The sequence below is a fragment of the Vombatus ursinus genome, unplaced genomic scaffold (genome assembly GCF_900497805.2).
Source record: "Vombatus ursinus unplaced genomic scaffold, bare-nosed wombat genome assembly UNPS02014830.1, whole genome shotgun sequence".
NCBI classification, from domain to species: Eukaryota; Metazoa; Chordata; class Mammalia; order Diprotodontia; family Vombatidae; genus Vombatus; species Vombatus ursinus.
The window spans coordinates 23999027-24015642 of NW_020954608.1; the positions used below are offsets into that span (position 1 = coordinate 23999027).

The window sequence follows — 16616 nt, forward strand, 5'->3', positions numbered from 1 at the left end:
CCTCAGTTCAAATCCAGCCTTAGAAAATTACTAGCTATGTGACCATGGCCAAGTCACTCAATCTGTTTGCCCTAGTTTCCTCATCTGTAAAATGGGGATACAGCCACACCTACTTTCCAAAGTTGTTGTGAGGATCAAATGAGATAATATTTGTGAAGTGCTTTACACACATTAAAGTGCCAGCTATTTCCTATTAATATTATCTACTATGCTCCAAACACTATGGTGGGAACTGTGATGGACACTTCACTTAAATGATATTCATATAAGTTGAAAGTAACATCATCAAACTATTCTTATCCAATCCAAGAACATTTCCTTAAGGAAGTAGACCATATGATAGATTTTGAAGACAATGGATATAACTTGGAAAGGAAGCTGATTATGTTATGGCAAGAGCAGAGCTCCCAGTGATGGACCAGGGAGAAGCAAAAACTGGAAGTGGTAAAAAAAAGAAGTCTAACTAGAATGGAGATAGCATGCGTGAAAGTAGAGTACGAAGATGTAAGACTTGAAGTCCATTGTTAACAGAGTAGAACGAGCCCTTTATAAGTGATGTCAAGGAAATAGAAATATCACCAACAAAATGTACTTCATAGAATCAGAGGGCCATAGGTTGAGAGCTAGAAAGAACCTAAGAACTCACCTAATCCAACCCTCTCATTTTACACAAAAGGAAATTGAAGCTAGCTATATTCTATCAAACTTTTCCTATAACAAAGTAAGGGATTATGATTTGACCCATTATGTATGTGAATATTGTTATTATAGGGAACTATTTTACAATGGAGCAATATTTGATTTTAAGTGAAATATGCTAAGTAATAAAGAAATACTGAGTCTTAGGGTTTCTTTTATTGTTCTACTTTCCTGTGAGGAGAGATTAATGAAGAGTGATATGGTTCAAGTGATGCCTGTGTAAAGAGCTATGTGATAAGACTATTCCTCTAGCCAAAACCTCAAAACCAAAATAATATCCTATGACAATGGATTGAGAATGGATGGGCAGATTTGATAGACACACAACTCCTGGTGTCTGTTGATTCATTTTGTGGACAGTTTACAGTGTTACCAGGGAAATCTATAATGAGCAAAGAAAGCGGTCCTGTCATGTAACAAAACTAATGAATAGCCAATGAACAGTCATTGTTAAAAGATAAAAGGAATGACCCCCAGCATGATGAGCAGATATTCCACTGGAGATTTACCAGAAGGTATATATCAGATTCACAATGGGTGAGAAGACATTAAAGGGCTGCCATCTGTATTACTGGGGGTACTTATGTCAATGAGATCACAGATGCATGGAAGTACCAAAATTGTCACTTTTCTTCTTTTATTTTGCTCCTTGTACCATCTACTTTATTAGGGGGACATTTAGTGTACATTTCCTCAATCATCAACATCGCATTCATAGCAGGGGAGGGTAAAGAAAAGAATGGTGAAATTCAACACTGCCTTAACCTCTTCCTTGTTCAACGAAATACTCAAGAATTATAGATCTTTGAAGAAAAAAATGCTATACACATGTGCTTCAGTTTTTGGAAAGTACAAGTAGAAACCAAGTCCAAATGCAGTCAGTTTTAATAAGCCTTGAATAAGAGGGCCCAGGATATGAAATAAAATTTTCACTACACACTAATAATTCTGGAAATATGAATCAAAAAAACAATTTCCTGGATTATATAAAGAAAGCATGTGTTACAGCAAAAAAAGAATTCTAAGCAGTGGGGCTTGGAGAGAAAGGGGATAAAAATAGGAAATAGCTTATTCTAAAATCTTCTGAAGTTATATTGAATGTATATGTGTAATTACATTACTAACTTTTTAGATATACTCTCCTGATGATTTCTCCCAGACAGACCTCATCAAAGTAAAATTAATTACGGTAGCTCCCGTTGCAATTAAAATTTCTAATGAAGCCCAAAATATTAAAGTGAATTCAGTATTTTCTCTTTTAGTCATGTAAGAATGTTTTTTAATTAATTAAAGTGCTTTTGAGATAATAAGATCTAAACATCAATATTCAGTAACATAGTTTATAATAGCAATCCTTTGTTGCTTTATATCCCATCTCTGACACTTACTAGTTGGTGGACAATGGACAAGTCACTTCTGCTTTCTGATCCTCAGTTTCTTCAAATGAAAAAAAAAAGTAGAATACCTGTAAAGCCTACCTCACAAAGCTGTTGAGAAGATATAATGAGATAATACTTGTACAGTGCTTTGAAAACCTCAAAGTTTTAGGAAAAGTTTGGCTGTTAAAATCATAAAGAAAATATTGAAGCACAAAGGGGCCTTGATATTTTACTGCTTACCATCTTTGGAACGTTTCTAGATGGCTTTTTTATAACAATACCCATTTAAATTGTGACAAAGGAAATTGACCTAACAGGTGACAATAATGGATGATGGAAATTTATAAGTAAACAGTACAAAGACAGCTCCTCCCCTTATACATAAATAGAGGAAATACATTGTTTTGCCTTAATTTTATATGTGAAAATACACTTTTCAGGAGTGATTAAAATTAGGGGTGATTATTTTCATTAAACAGTTATAAAGTACATGTAAATGAGGTATCATAGTATATGTATTACTTGACAAAGGGAGAGTAAAAGTGAAAATGTAATAAATTTTAAACTCCAATGTTAAATTACTCTCAAAGATAAATCATAAATGAAGATAAAGTATTTTAGTAAATATTATGTAAAATTCCTATTTGCACATTATAGGAGTTTAATTTGGTAAATATTTCTTAATCACTTACCTAATGTGCTAAGACTCAAGGGGGCTGAAAGTTTAGATAAGATACAATCCCTTCTTTCAAAAAAAAATCAGTCTAAGGCATACAGGAATAACTGTAGTACAAACCAAAACCAAAAGGGCATGAGAGAGAAATAAGAAAAATACTCTGTGAGGTCTGAGGAGAAGGGGAGGTGATCAAGCAAGTAACAAGAATTACTTAACTGCAAACACAAAAATGGAATGGTACTTGTCTTCACTATCCTTTTTGATTGATGCAATTATAGAAATCTTCATGGAAGAGGCAACTTGGAACGGGGCAATTAGGTGACAATAAATAGAGAGCTGTGCCTATAGTTAGGAAAACCTGAGTTTAAATATGACAACAGACACTGTACTAGCTGTGTGACCTTGGGTAAGTCATTTAATATCTGTCTGCTTCAATTTTCTCACCTGTAAAATGGGGATCATGATAGCACCTACCTCCCAGGGTTGTTGTGAAGTTCAAATGAAATGATATCTGTAAAGCAGTGCCTAGCACAAAGCAGGCAGTTAATAAATGATTGTTTCCTTCCTCCTTAAACTAAGGTTTAAAGGACAGGGGGACAATATATCTACTGGGCCGATCAAAGAACACAGCCACGATTAATATAGATATCTCATATTCCCACATGTTCTCTAACTTTTTGTGGCTGATCTAAGTTATCTAAGACAGGATGCCTTTTAATTTGTTTTGTTTTTTTGATCCTTGTCTGGGATTCCAAGAGGGAATCTACATGTAAAACAACAATGAATACACAGAACACATTAGTCATTCTAATAAAATTTTGCATTTTTCAGACTTCTTTCATGATTTCAAGAGATTCAGTGGGATACCATCCTTCCTACTCGTCAAAAAGGACCTTTAGTCAGATATTCTGGAATAGGATTTCATGGGTCTTCCCAAATAAGCCCTTAAAATGTATTTATGACTCATAAATTCTTAGAAGAAGAAAAAGGGGAATAATGCATAACTAGCCTTTTTTATCAGCTGCCACACTACTGGATTAATTTTACACATATTTTGCACTAAATTCATATTATTCTATAGGTAGCAAAATAGATATAGAGCTATAAGGGGCTTTAGAGGTCATTTAGTCCAACACTTTTATTTCATGGATAAAGAAATGAGGGACTCAAAGGTCAAGTAACTTTCCCAAGTAGTAGAGCCAGGAATCAATCCAATTCTTCTGATTCTGAAAGAGCCAGGGCTCTTTCCACTACATCTCACTGCCTCCTCAAATTATTGGGATACAGTTAGCTTAAGCTCCGCATTCTAAACACATAGAGAGAGAATTAGATTTTTTTTCCCAAAGAATGATATGGATGTTGTACATATGAAATGGAAAGAGAAAATATAAAATCAGAGAAAGGATCATTAACTTTGTAGAGGGGGAAAAAGCTGTAATCTGGATACCTTGACATGATTACAGGAGGCAGAATCAGTGCTTAGTATTGATAGCATCTGGCATCATAGCTTTTGCCATTTTTCAGTAACTGATAATGTCAAAGAGAACCCTGGAAAAAAGGATGAATCATTCTTTCAAAAAGTAAGTGATGATGTAAGGGACAAGACTGATTTTTTTAATGTCCATTCTTGTGGATTTATCACAAGTGAGTTGTAAATGATATAAACATATATTTGAGGATTTGGATTTTGGGGACAAGACCTATGATTTAATTGATATTGGGAACTCCTGGTGAAGAGACCCCCTCTACCAATGTAAACTGCAATATGCTTTATGATAACATAGTCATGGAGAGTTGCCTGGATCACTGAGAAATTAAATGACTTAGCCTGGACCAAACAGATAGTATGTGACAAAAGAAGATCAAATTAAACCAGATTTTCATCACGCTGAGGTCCACTTAGCTATCTCCTATGCCATTCTTCCTCTCTTTAATACACATATAATGTTTTAATATTTTAAAGAATCTTATAACTTGGACAAAGAAATATTAATTTCACCATAAGAAAAGCTATTATAAGATATTTTTACTGAATATAATTATTAAAATTAGTTCACAGTTTACCAGATAATTTCATGGTTCCTGGTGATAGTTATCAATTCTATATCACCATGTCTGAAGAATTTGAACTGCAGATGACCCAACCCACCCACTTCCCAAAAAAGGAAAGAATCATGGGTAATATAAGAAGGTCACAGCATATTACCAACAATGACTTGCATGCTATAAGTGGCATGAAAACACCATCAAAGGTAAGAGTGATTAGCAAAGAAGGTGAATAGTCATTTAGCATGGGTAAGATGTGCAATGGTAACTATGAATGTTAAAAGATCCCCAAGGAAGATTCCACTAGGTCAATACTCTACAGAGGAATTTTCTAAGTATGTGGATGAAAAAATTGTACAAGACAAGTAAGCATAGATAGACTGGGATATTTACCAGTGGAAGAACCATCTACAATACTGGCGTCATAGATTCAATGAAGCATTGATTATAACTGTATATATAATATTAAGCTTCAAGAAAAATGGAGACAAAGATGAATGAAGAATGATTTTATTTGGAAAGCATTATCCCAGCTGACTCATTCATCACACTCATGCTAAGTGCTTACTATCTGCACTAGGCTTAAATGACTTGCTAAGGGAGGCATAAAGATAAATGACAGCATCTCTTCATTTAAGGAACTTAGAATATAGTAAGGATACTGAGACATATTTATACATAAAGTTATTACAAACTAAAATACAAATCCATGAAAGGAGTTACAGAGTGCTATGAGATCAGATGAACTAGTTTCACTTTTTATATTTTTTTCTTTTTTCATTATAATCAATTTTCTCATGTGATTTTCACTTTGAAAATGTATTTTGGTGCCAAAGCCTACCTACACTTACATTATCTCCAAAAGCAGTTATTCCAACCATGTGTAGTTGACGAAAGCAGAGGTGACACACAACCCAACCACTCCCAAGTAAAGCCTGAACCAGATGATAATGTAATTGGGAGATATTTAACAAATAAAAATACAATAAAACATAAATAATGTTAGCATGAGGTTTTCTAAGTCAACAGGCAGCCTGCAGAGATCTTTATACATGGTTTAGTAGCCCCATTTCAATTTGAATTTGATATACTCAGCAATTAGATGATTTAGTAAAAAAAAACAAACAAAAATTCCAAAATGCTAGATAATCTGTGTGCTATCTCCTACTGATCTTGTATTTAAAATAACAAATGGGAGTTCTTCATGTTTAAAATGAAGTTTGACAGGTTAGCAAACTCATGATGCTAGACAAAACTGACCAGCAAACATTTTCCATAGACAGTCATTTCTTTTTCTTTTGTCTTCCTTAAAACAATTTAATATAGACTTTAAGTTACTGAAAATTTTTTTTAAAAGAGAGTAGATGAATGTTCCTCAAATACTTAGCTTTTCCCAGTGATAAGTTCAAATCCCAACTCAACCAATTGCTACTTGTGTGATCCTAGGCATGCCACTTAAAAATCTCTTTTGGCCTGTTTTCTTATCTGAAAAAATGAGAGGATTCCGCTCAAGGAATCTTGAGAATAGCTCTAAATTTATAATCCCATGATCCTATGAAGAACACTAAAAAAATCTTGAAAATGGTAGGTAGAAGCTAACTCTGAACTATCTAAGTAGAAACAACCTGATTATCCAAAACTGCTTAATTTGGCATTCGTACTAACCCGGATGCGTGATTTCATCAGTAGACAAAGGGAACTTCCACTGAGACAACTCTGTCTACCAATGAAGACAGGCACCAGTTTTACAACTTGAGACATACAGAATTGTCTGGGGTACTTGGAGATGAAATGACTTGTCCAGGGTCACACAATCAGTGTGTGTCAAGGGCAGAACTTGAACACAGGTCTTCTTGACTCTAAGACTGGCTTTTGTCTACAACTGAAGTTGGGGAAATTGGTAAGGCACTGAGCTCGGAGTCAGGAAGACCTGAGTTCAAATTTGGCCTCAGATATTAGCTGTGTGACCCTAGATAAGTCACTAAATCTTTATCTGCCTCAGTTTTCTCAACCACAACATGGGGATAATAATAGCATCAAACTTAGAGGGTTATTATGAGGATCAAATGAAATAATAGCACTTAACACAGAGGCCGGCACACAGTAAATTTTAATAAATTCTTGTTCCCTTCCTTCTCCTCTTCAAGGCTTATCATATAACTTGTAAAATAAGGATTTTTAACAAAATAATACAGTCACAAAATCAATATTTCAGGAGCAATAATCAAGTTACTCAATGAAAACCTTGGTTTCAAAACACCTTAGAAGCATTATTCACTAGTATTCTAGGGCAGGCCAGACTTGTGGTTGAGGTTTAGGATTGAACCAAAATAAGACACTTGTAGACCATCCTTAAAAATTACTTTTTTGATAGTGTGGAAAGGATATTCAGCAAGTATAGGGCATTGATGCAGTTGGATATAGCTTCCCTGCTTCCCCATTTGCAATAGTACCTTTTTGGTCATAAACCTGTACCCAGACCAAGGAGATGACTCCTTGTATGCTAATTGTGGTTTGTTTGTTTTCTTGTTTTAGTTACATGACCAGGAAGCTATGTCAACAGCTCAAGCCTTAGTCCTCTGGAATAATCAAGTCTCAAGTTTCATCACCTTTTAGTGAAAAAATTAGCCCAGCCTGAGGAGGAGAGATATTACAACAATTCGCACACACATACATATTCTCTCTCACACACACATATACATGTATATATGTGTGTATAATTCATGTGGAATTTGTAATTTTTTCTCTCTTATTATCAACCTTTAAGTGACAATTTTGTCATATAAACCTGCTATGGTTTTTAAATATGGCTATTTAATTCAAATGATTTAAGAGTCTGTTTAAGGAGACAAGGTCTTAATTTTCATTCCCTACGTGGGCCAGTGAGTTTCACTCAGTTCTGCAAACACAGAAAACCTGCCAATTTTAGATAATATAGAACAAGATGGGAAGTCTAAAACCTTTAATTTGCACAGAAGACACCCAAAAGGTTTAAAAAAATCAAACCTCATTTCTGGAGTAAAGGAATAGGAAGATGAACAATGAAATCTTTCTTTCTTTCTTTCTTTCTTTCTTTCTTTTTCTTTCTTTCTCTCTTTCTCTCTTTCTTTCTTTTTCTTTCTTTCTCTCTTTCTCTCTTTCTCTCTTTCTCTCTTTCTCTCTTTCTCTCTTTCTTTCTTTCTTTCTTTCTTTCTTTCTTTCTTTCTTTCTTTCTTCCTCTCTCTCTCTCTCTCTCTCTGGCAATTGGGGTTAAATAAGGGTCAAGTGTCTGGTCTGAAGCCAGGTTTGAACTCAGGTCCTCCTTACTCCAGGGCCAGTGCTCTATTCACTGTACCACCTAGCTGTCCCTCTTTTTTCTTTTCTTTTCTTTCTTTTTTTTTTAAATAATACTGAATCCTGGAATGATGAGATTATATAACCAAGAAAGTATAAAAATTAACTTAAATTGTATACCTGACGATACTCGTATGTAGATCTATAGTCACACCTGCTTTTTGCCTTTCTTTATATCCTCAGCATTTAATATAACACATGGCATAAAGTAAGTGCTCGGCACCTTTCTATTGACTCACTGAATGACATGTCACAGATTCCCATACAATTTTAATTCAAGCATGAGAGGCATCTCATGCAAGCAGAATCTTCAAGACTCTATTTTGCTCTACAAAATAAAGTGATTTTGTAAAATCAATCGATCAGCATGGTGAAATCTTGTATTCTCTATACCTCTCAGTCATGATCATAATGATGTTGTCTGATGGAGAAGAATGTCTGAAAAGGAATGTGTTATTGTTGCTGTTTTGTTTTTAAATAAAAGATGCCCTCAATCAATGTACAGGCAATTCTTGTAAAAATAGAAATGAGAAATAAAGCATATAGGTTGATAGTTGATGATGTCTTCTCAATTGTCATTTTTTCCCTAGAAGTACTTCAATTGTGGTCATATCAATTTTGAGGGAATCTTCCCTGTTGGTGCCATTAATATTCAGTTACCTCTAGTATGTGTCCATTCACTCATTTCATTTTCCTAAGAGCCACTTCTTCACATAATACCTAAGGTAGTTGAATCCAAATATTGAGGCTCCACTACTGCTGACCTTAAAATTAGATCAGAATGTGATAGAACCACAGATTTAGATCTAGAAGGGACCTCAGATGTCATATAGTCCACTCTCTTAATTTTTCAGATGAGGAAACTGAGGCACACATACACAGCGTAGTACAACTGTTTCATTTAAAGTCTCTATTTGTCGCCTGCTTTCTGATTTCACGTACAAATTCATTTCTCAATAGTTTTTCATAAGGCAGTACTGATATCACTCTTCTGTTATTTTCCCTTCTAATGATTTGCAAATTAACTTGTATTAGGATGCCATGTCATTCTTCTTGACCAGAAGATTAAGTCATTTTTTCCGGTAAAAGCTATTTACTCTCTTGGTCTCCCTTTTTTCTGGTTAACTGCTTTGCATTTGGAATTAGTTGACCTAACCAAGGCCAGTCCCTTGATAGATTAGATGTGATATTGGGTGGGAAATAAGACAACTATAAGTCATTCAACAGTTAACAAAAAAGATATTTAGGTAGCCACAGCAAGAAGAGAGTCATCAGGGATAGGCCTGGAGGATGCCTCTAGTTGGTTAAACGAAGCAAAACTTCCTTGTCTGGAATGCCCATCATTTTGCTCATTATTGTATCAAAGAGTTTTGGGAGTTCTTGGTGTCAGCTTTGTACTCAGGCAACCAGGAAGTGATGTCAACAGCCTAAGCCTTTAGTGTCTTGAATAAATCAAGTCTTGAAGATGATCTCAATACATGTTAAGGAAAAACTAGCTAAAAGTGCATGGAGGTAGAGGGCAGGATATCACTCCAACTACAGTATCTTTAAAGTTCTCAAAGATCATCCATCATTGCCCATTTTCAATTTTTCTTAGTTTAATTGGTTTCAATCAAAGCTATTGCGATTCTATGTAGTATCTTCTTATCTTTAGCCTTTCCTCCAATTAGATACCTACCATCTCTCTAACTGAAAGATAAGCTGATTGTACACAGGCAGCTAATTCTAAAAAAGCCCTTTCTTAACTATTAAGATAGATTCCCTTATGTTTTTAATGTTGCTTGTTATTCAAATAATCCAATGTGTTTAGACTTTCTTGAAGAAAACATTCATGAGGTATAATCATGACACTTCTGAGTAGCCTACAAGCTATCAATTGGCCTCTTTCATTTCATTCCTTAATACCAGACCATATTTTCCAATGGAGTTTTCACTATTGTCCCCTGAGGCCACTTTTACACTAAAGTCTACTGACCCTAGTTCACTTAATTCTCTGTTACTCACTTTATGGGTTTATACACATGGCTAATATTACATGTCAGCTAGCTCACCAAACCTTGCTAAGGATTACTCAAACAATCTAGGGTTTTGGGGGGGAAAGACTAGTAGTTAAAAACTAGACTGCTGCTCTATCCTCCTATCTAAAATGAGAGGATTCCACATGATGATTTTTACAGTTTCTTTCCATTTCAAATTCTATGATTCCCTGTCAGCATTAAGAAGTTCCTTAAAATTATTAATAGCTGTCAAATTGCTTGCCTTCTCAAGGACGGGGTAGGGGCAGGAAGGATAGAGAAAACTTGAAACTCAAATTTTAAAAAAAGTTAAAAAGATTTTTTTAAATATGTAATTGGGAAATACTTAATATTTTGTTAAAATAATAATAAATTAAAATATATTTTAAAATTATTACTATCTAAAGGTTGTAAATTATTTTAACTACATTTATTTAATGCTAATTGTACTCATATCAGATTCAAACAATTGATTTCTAGAGCACATTATTGTTATCACACTTGTATAGATCCAAAGGTACAGATTTTATAAACCAATGCTCATTATTTTGGGGGCAGCTAGGTGGCACAGTGGATAGAGCACTGGGCCTGGAGTCAGGGAGACATTTTGAGTTCAAATCTAGCTTCAGACACTTACTGTCTGGGTGACCCTGGACAAATCACTTAACCCTGTTTGCCTCAATTTCCTCATCCATAAAATGAGCTGGGAAAGGAAAGAGCAAAGCACTCCAGTATCTTTGCCAAGGAAACCCTAAATGGGGTCATTAAGATTTGGATATTACTGAAACAATTGAATGACAAAATACTAGAAACTAGAGGGATTATCCAATTAAAGTTCAATAAGGATTTACAACATGATCAACACCTAAACCAATAAAATATTTAAAATCCTTACAAGGTGAGGAAAAAAAATAATCCAAATGGATTAGAAAGGGAAACAGCAGGTTTACTGCCTCTGAAACAGATCTGTAACAATTAAGTAATGAGGCACAAACATATATATTTGTACACAGCTACTGAGGGAATTTGTCTTCCTTGATTATGCATATTAGTTAAAATAAATTTGTTTTGCTTTCTTTTCTTTTCAATGTGGTGAGGGGTGGAGCCGGAGGGAGAAAAAGTAGATTTCCATTAATTTAAAACAATTAGAGAGTTAGTGGTAGGGGGTTTACTACAGAAGTGAAATGTTGCAGGCCCTTTCAGATGAGGTCATTGTATTATTAGTTTTACTGAATTGTTTTACTTTATTACAAAAAAACCTCTCATGAAGTGGGAGTAATCTGTAAATATTTGTGATGTAAAAACCAAACACATCAATAAAACTTTAAAAAGCAGTAATTAGGCCACACTAGTGAAATAGGTAATTATTTACATAGGTGCTTTATTTCTTAGAGCTTTAAAGATATGTACTCCCAAATTGGTAAGAATTTTTAAAAACTATCAAAAAAGTCAAGTCTCCTGCTAGGAGAAGAAAAGCAGTATTTCCTAGACTTAGTACATCTCTGACTGTAACTACAACATCATAATTAGAAAGAACAACAAGCAACAGCAGAACTAGAAGCCAGAAAAATAAAGCCGCTGGTCACTTGTTTTCCTGAATAAAACAGCAGCAATTGTGAAAATGAGTCTATTCCACTCTGTGATCTTGAGGGAAAATCGACAAGTATTAATTGCTTATACTCTGCCTTGATAAAAAGGCATGATGAAAATGCCTGCAAACCTATTCCTTCCCTGGTTCCAAATCTGACCCCCAAACTAGCTTCCAAGTATAATGGTTTTCATTGCACATAGTAGGTCTTTCATGTTTGAATGTGTATCAAATGGAATCCTCATAGGACCCTTCAGAATTATAATTCCTCTCTTCAGGTTTCAGCAACGTGTTTTAATCTTAGTGTTCTTTTTTAATATATTAATAGGATTACAAAACCATAGATTTAAGGCTTGAAGGGACATTAGAAAAGGTCCAACCCCTTCATTTCTTAATTGTGGAGACTGTTACTTAATAATTTAGTCATTTTTGTAATCTGTAGTCCTTCTCCTCCCTCAAGATCTCAATGTATTGCAACACCACATACAATATGTTGCATGTAGTCAGAGCTGAATAAATGATTGTTTAATATTTGTTGACTACCTCTGTTGTGTTGTGTCTATTAAAACTAAGCCTCAAGATCAAAGAGATCCTGGTCTCTTGCATCAGATATCATACTAAATCAGTAGCTTGTGGAACAGGAGACAATGAGCTTGAGTCCAGTTTTTTTTTTCTTTCTATGCATTTTCTGTTAAAACGTATATTTTATTCTGAATTTTACCCAGTGATGAAAAGGTTATTGTTAGGTTCAAATTCTATCAGCAAAAGTGCCTGTTTTACCTTTTATAATGGTAGGGAATCAAGGGTGGTTGTGTGGCTATAATGTAGAAATCTTGCATAGAAAGGATTCAGAGGATACAGAGAAGTCAAGAATCTGTCTCCAAGGAAATTCTATAAAAAAGAATGATCTTTTTTTCTTTCTTTAGTCATGTCCTACTCTTCATGACCCCATTTGGGGTTTTCTTGGCAAAGACACTGCATTGGTTTGTCATTTCCTTCTCTAGTTCATAAGAACAGATGAGGAAACTGAGGCAAAGAGGGTTAAGTGACTTGTCCAGGGTCACACAGTTTTAAGCTTCTGAGGCCACATTTGAACTCAAGAACATGAGTTTTCTTGACTCCAGGCCCAATATTTAGGAGAAGAGTAATAGTAATTATTGCTCTTGTATTATAATCACAAATGTGCATACACACAGAAATGCTTCCTAAGCAATATGTTAGTAAAACTAAATCACACAAAGGCAGCACACTATGATTTTGTGTCACATTTTTCCCCTTTAGCTAAACAAGTTATTAAAAAAAAGGCTGAGTATACAGAGAAACCATTAAATCAGAGTATGTACTAGTGAACTGTTGCCTCCCTGGAGAATGAAGAACTTTTTCTCACCTTGAAACTGTGGAGTTTATATTCAAGATCTATAATAAATATCAATAACTACCTAGTGACAATATAAAAAGTAAGCAGTCATTAAACAACTCAGTAATAATGGCCAGAAAACAGGTAGTTATAATCTTCTACAGGAATAAGACAAAACTTTTAAAAGTTCTTACTCCTATTTAATGAGGGTATACAGGCTTTGCATATATAAAACCAAGCACTATGGTACTTCCGGTCTTCATTTAGCTCTAGCTCCAAACAGCATCTTAATTCAGTTACAGTAAGTGCCTTTGGGTCAAACCCATAGCTTCTTCTTCGAGTCTGTTAAATAAAGAGCTGATTTGTCCACTTCCTAGCTTTGCAACAAATGAGGCCACATCTCCTCCTCTGAACAAAGATAAAATTAGTAATGACAATAAAAATCAATAAAAAATGACCATAAAAGTAAATATACTAGTTGTATCAGATATAAGACAGGCCTAGCAGACTAGGATTTACCTGACAGGATATAAGAGGTCAACTGATTTACAGGAAAAAAAGTTGGTTAGATGCAGAAAGAATTCAAAGCAATTACTACCCTAGTTTCTGGGCATACTAATCATACAGATTTTCTTAGGAATCAATGTAGATTGCTAATAATAAAAATAAAAATCACCAGTTCTAGGCATTGTCTTTTACAAGCCTTTCTCCTTCCAGATGGGCACAGACAAGAAAATAAAGGGGTCATATGCTTTGTTGTTCTGTCATCATAAATCACATTATTCTTCTTAGATGAGGGGACAAGTGGTTATTTACTAGAGCATTAGTACAGTTGACCCACAGAGTCATTTCTCTGGGTACTGAGGTCAAAAAGGCACTAATTGGAAGAGAGCTCCATTAATCCCCGTTTTTTTTTCTTCTTCAAAATACTTATAGCTATTGACTTGCAATATAATCAGTTAAAATATATATATTTTTTAAACTATCTTCATCCAAACTTACTAAGACCTTAAAAGGGACCATAATACTTATCTATCCCAACCCCTTCGTGTGAAAGATGAAAAAACTGAAACCCAGAGATATGAAGTGACTTGATCACACAGCAGATTGTAGAGAATGCAGGTCTCCAGATCTCCAATTTTATTCCAATTTCCCTTCACTAAATATTAGTTTTTTAAAATCTAATAAATGTGTAGGTTATGAATAAAAGGAATTAATAGTATACCATCTACCTTACCCAAACATGCCTCTAGTCTTCATTTGACTATATTTCTCCCTGACCCTCAGAGAATGATCAGTCCCCCCACACAGTGCACCAGGGTTCTAGGAGTTACATTCTCAAATTATCTACCCAAAGGCTGACCTCAAAAGGAGCATTCTTTGTATTTGAACTCATAACCCCTAGGACATAGGTCACAGATCTAGTCTTCCCAAAGTGCCCAACTGAAATGTACCTGCTAGACATAAGTGAAGGTTACACACCCCAAAAGCAAAACATGCTTTAGTAATAGGGTTTTTTGGTTAATAGATAAATAATAATAAAATAATAATAAAACCATGTTAATACATGGTTTAGTAATAGGGTAATTTGGGTTGCAGGTTATCTATTAAGACTAAAGTAGGACTGATTGTCAATTTCCCATTTCATACCTGAGCAAACTCCTATAGAAATGTTAGCTGTGGAAATAAATACCTTTCCCTTCTATGGGTCATTTTTACTCTACCTCCCCATCCCTTTTCACTCTAGTAGATACAAAGCCTGTTATTATATACATTTGCTCTAATATCAATGTTGTGGGTTCACCCTCAAAACTGTAGGTAAGAGATAAATAATAAAAACTGACATTTATATCTGTGAAATAGTACTTTAAGATTTGCATAACACATTTCATACACTATTTCATTTGAGATTCACAACAACTCTCAGAGACAGGTAGTACCTACAGCTAGCTGGTGTCATAGTTAACATTTTCTACTTGGAGTCAATAAGACCTGAGTTCAAGTTCTACCTCAGACACTTACTACTGGTGAACTAATTTAATCTCTTTTAGCCTGTTTCCTCATCCGTAAAATGAGGATAATAATAGTCCTCTGCCTCACCTGACCAAAGGATCTATATAAACACTAGATAGAACAAAGCTTCAGGGACTTCTTTTTTTTTCTTTTATTTATTTATTTATTTATCTATCTAGTTAGTTAGTTAGTTAGTTAGTTAGTTAGTTAGTTAGTTGAGGCAATCAGGGTTAAGTGACTTGCTCAGGTCACACAGCTACTAAGTGTCTCGGTCCACATCTGAACTTGGGTCCTCCTAACTCCAGGGCCCCTGCTCTATCCAACTTCACCACCTAGCTGCCTCACGATTCAGGGAAGTTTTAAGTGACCTGGGAAAGGTTATAAATCTTCAGAATTTGAATTCAGATTTCCTTGACTCCAGACTCTATAAATCTACACCAGACTTCCTCTAGTTCTCTCCTGCTTATTTCCAACTTTGATCCCCCTACTGATCTAGTCCTCTGACATGAACACCTATGAAATGGGAAAAGGGTAGGTTCCTATAGTTTGAATTGGGAAGCCGTCCTTTCCCACTCCCCATTTATTTTACCAAAAAAAAAAAGTGTCCACACACCCACCCATACCCTTGTAGTTGTTTTGGAGGGTATAGAGTTCTGCTGTCATAACCTTTTAAGTTGCTATGGGTACATATCAACAAGCAGGACTCTACAAGGAAGAAGTGGCTCTTCTTTCTTTTCCCAATTAGCAGGGACATTTTCTAGGAATACTATAGATTTTTAAATTTTTTTTTTAACTGGAGTAGGAAGCCTTCTTATTCGAGGACACATAACACAACATTTTCAAAGTTGGGAACTGGAGGCAGGGGAGAGAATTCAGTAGTCGTAGCTGTGGAATTAGGAAACTCATTGCTCCAACTCATTGGTTGGAGGCTTTCTTTAAAAGAAACCTGCTTGCTTATTTCCTCTTTTTTGTTCAGGAGAAACTTAATAGACAAACATCTGCGATTTGCGTTACAATCGTGCTTGGGGATCTACTAACGTTGGTAGCTCCAAGAAACATCTTCGTGTTGGGTTAAGGTCCTGGAATATCTAACACCTACCCCATTGGTGAACATCCCTAGTTAGCTGGCAATTGAGGAGAAAAGGTCTCTGTGGTTTCAGACACCTTCTCCTTTCCTCCTTTCTGTCAAGTCAATTTCTAGGGAAACCCGTTGGCTAGTGACACACACACAAAAAAATCACTTCGGGGAAAGGAACACTGGACAACCCAACTCATTAGTGAAAGAAAGTCAGCCAGGGCATTTAAACCGCATGAGCCCAGACCAAGTGAGTGAATTTATGTGTCAACTTGTGGAGTGCAGGGAGGAAGCGGCTTACAGACTGCCCGGGGACTAAATTTATGGTTCAGCTCCAGCACGAAAGTCGTCTGCGTTCCTGCCACATGCAAGTCATGCTAAAGATTGCGAGAGAGAGAGAGAGAGAGAGAGAGAGAGAGAGAGAGAGAGAGAGAG

General features: G+C 35.3%; 1 protein-coding gene across 1 annotated transcript in view; it reads right to left on the reverse strand.

The window, feature by feature from the left end:
* The window catches only part of SEMA3D (semaphorin 3D), a 256333-nt gene that overhangs the window by 238841 nt on the left and 876 nt on the right, over positions 1-16616 (reverse strand). The gene's annotated exons all lie outside the window — the stretch shown is intronic.